This window comes from Nicotiana attenuata, chromosome 1, assembly GCF_001879085.1.
Source record: "Nicotiana attenuata strain UT chromosome 1, NIATTr2, whole genome shotgun sequence".
Lineage (NCBI taxonomy): Eukaryota > Viridiplantae > Streptophyta > Magnoliopsida > Solanales > Solanaceae > Nicotiana > Nicotiana attenuata.
Genome location: NC_031989.1, coordinates 23,386,902 through 23,390,717, shown reverse-complemented (window position 1 = coordinate 23,390,717; position 3,816 = coordinate 23,386,902).

Sequence of the window (3,816 nt, the reverse complement as noted above, 5' to 3'; positions counted from 1 at the left end):
CCAAATAAATCAACACAAACATAGCTGGAACACAGAGAAGTAGAATGAACTCAAGTAAGGAAGACAATGTCAACTCAATCAATCATATCATTTCTGGTGCACAACCCCAACTATCTCAAAACTCGATGTCTCATATCATAACCTCAACTTCCAGACCTTTAGCACACCCGGCACCTTGTGCCCACATATTTTGTCTCACTTTGTACAACAGCGTTCTCATGTCACTCAGTACATATGACTCATAACTAATGCAATTAAGATGTTCCAGAAGTCTCATTTACATAACATAAAGTAGAGTACATCTTCTAAACCAATTAGGAACTCAGCAAGAAAAGATGAAGTTATTTTTAGAAATCATTTGAATAAAGAAAGTACCATTTTCAATTTAAAATACAACATCGAATGAGTTATTACCTTTAACATGGGATTTAATAAATTAACTTAGTAGAAATTCCTTTTTAAGTAAATTACAACTTCACACGGTTTAAGGGAATTTAATTGAGTAACCAATTGAATTAAAAATGTGACATTTTTGAAATTTAAAGTATTGAAATATGTATATATAAATACGGCATGGTATTGAAAACATTATGAATTCCAACACAAAAGATCACAACAGTAAAGGAATCTAAATAGTTAAAACACTTAAATTGATAACAACAAATAAACACAGCAAACAGAAAGTGCACGACATCAGCCTTCGTGCTTCAACTCTCAATCCTCACCATGCAATCAATATTCACTTTTATTCTTTCTTGTTGCGGCGTGCAACCCGATCCCAATCATATAATACTGTTGCGGCATGCAACCCGATCCAAATCATATAATAATGTTGCGGCGTGCAACCCGATCCAAATCATATAATGATGTTTCGGCGTGCAACCCGATCCAAATCATATAATGATGTTGCGGCGTGCAACCCGACCCAAATCATATAATGATGTTGCGGCATGCAACCCTATCGAAATCATATAATGATGTTGCGGCGTGCAACCCGACCCCCGGGATCGTCGGAACACATATCGGGTCCTTTTACAAAAAATGTTGAGCAAAGTCAACTAAAAACCAAATTTTAACTCTAGAAATTACTATATTTTTCATATTTTCACATAAAAGCTTTCCGGTTTCACGCTCGGACTGCGCATGCAAGTCGATACACATAATATGAAGCTCCTCGCAACCTTAAACTGCTAAACCGGACGAAATTTCTCAAAACGACCAGTCGGGTCGTTGCAGGGGCGTTAATTCTTAAAACGACCGGCCGGGTCGTTACATCCTCCCCCTCTTAAAACATTCATTCGTCCTCAAACGAGCATAAAGACATACCTGAAGTAGTGAAAAGATGAGGGTAACGGTTGCGCATATCCTGCTCGATCTCCCAAGTGGCCTCCTCGACCGACTGACCCTGCCACTGAACCTTCACTGATGCAATGTTCTTTGACCTCAGCTTCCGAACCTGCCTGTCCAATATTGCCACTGGCTCCTCAACATAAGATAGATCCTTGTCCAACTGGACTGAACTGAAATCCAACACGTGCGACGGATCAGCGTGATACCTCCGAAGCATCGAAACATAAAATACCGGATGAACTCCTTCCAAGCTGGGAGGTAAGGCAAGCTCATAAGCAACCTCCCCAACACGCCGCAATATCTCAAAATGGCCAACAAACCTCGAACTAAATTTCCCTTTCTTCCCAAATCTCATAACGCCTTTCATAGGCGAAACCCGCAGCAAAACCCGCTCTCCAACCATATAGGAAACATCACGAACCTTCCGATCTGCATAACTTTTCTGTCTGGACTGGGCTGTACGGAGTCTATCCTGAATCACCTTGACATTCTCCAAAACATCATGTACTAAGTCTGTGCCCAATAATCTAGCCTCGCCCGGCTCGAACCAACCCACCGGGGACCTACACCGCCTACCATACAAGGCCTTATACGGTGCCATCTGAATGCTGGAATGATAGCTGTTGTTGCAAGCAAACTTAGCCAGTGGCAAGAACTGATCCCAAGAACCTCCAAACTCCATCACACACGCACGGAGCATATCCTCAAGAATCTGAATGGTGCGCTCGGACTGTCCGTCCGTCTAGGGGTGAAATGCTGTGCTCAATTCTACCCGAGTGCCCAACTCATGCTGCACGGCCCTCTAGAACCATGATGTGAACTGAGTACCTCTATCTAAAATAATAGAAACCGGAATACCATACAGACGGACAATCTCCCGGATATAAATCTCCGCCAATCGCTCTGAAGAATAGGTGGTACATATAGGAATGAAATGCATGGACTTGGTCAGCCGATCCACAATCACCCAAATGGCATCGAACTTCTTCAAAGTCCGTGGGAACCCAACTACAAAGTCCATGGTGATCCGCTCCCACTTCCACTCCAGAATCTCTATCTGTTGAAGCAATCCACCCGGTCTCTGTTGCTCATACTTTACCTGCTGACAATTGAGGCACCGAGCTACAAACCCAACTATATCTTTCTTCATCCGCCTCCACCAATAGTGCTGTCTCAAATCCTGATACATCTTCGCGGCACCCGAATGGATGGAATACCGCGAACTATGGGCCTCCTCTAGAATCAAGTCCCGAAGCCCATCAACATTGGGTACACAAACCCGACCCTGCATCCTTAATATCCGTCATCACCAATGGTTATATCTCTGGCATCACCCTGCAGAACCCGGTCCCTGAGGGCACACAAATGAAGGTCATCAAACTGCCGCTCTCGAATACGATCGAACAAGGAAGACCACACAAGCAAGGACCCGACTAGGCTCCATAAGATCCAATCTCACAAACTGATTGGCTAAGGCCTAAACATCCATCGCCATGGGCCTCTCTACTACTGGTAAATAAGCCAAACTCCCCAAACTCTCCGCCCGGTGACTCAAAGCATCGGCCACCATATTGGCCTTGCCCGGGTGATACAAAATAGTGATATCATAGTCCTTCAGCAGCTCTAACCACTTCCTCTGACGCAAATTAAGGTCCTTCTGAACAGATGCTGCAAACTCCGGTGATCAGTATAAATCTCACAAGGCACACCGTACAAATAATGACGCCTGATCTTCAAGGCGTGAACAATAGCAGCTAACTCAAGATCTTGGACAAGATAATTCTTCTCATGAACCTTTTACTGTCTGGACGCGTATGCAATCACCCTACCGTCCTGCATCAATACCGCTCCAAGGCCAATCCTCGAGGCATCACAATAGACAGTATAAGACCCCGAACCGGTAGGCAATATCAATACTGGGGCTGTAGTCAATGCTGCCTTGAGCTTTTGAAAGCTCTCCTCACACTCTTCCGTCCACTGGAATGGAGCACCCTTCTGGGTCAGTCTGGTCATAGGTGCTGCAATGGATAAAAATCCCTCAACGAATCGACGGTAATAACCCGCCAAGCCAAGAAAACTACGGATCTCTGTAGCTGAGGATGGTCTGGGCCAACTCTGCACTGCTTTCACTTTCTTCGGATCCACCTTTATCCCCTCCCTAGATACCACATGACCCAAGAATGCCACGGAATCCAACCAAAACTCACATTTCGAGAACTTAGCATATAATTTCTTCTCTCTCAAAGTCTGAAACATTGTCCTCAGGTGCTGCTCGTGATCTTTCCGACTTCGGGAATATAACAGAATGTCATAAATAAAGACAATGGCGAATGAGTCAAGATATGGCTGGAATACAATGTGCATCAAATGCATAAAGGCTGCTGGGGCATTGGTCAGCCCAAATGACATAACAAGGAACTCATAATGACCATACTAAGTCCTGAAAGCAGTCTTCGAGATATCTGG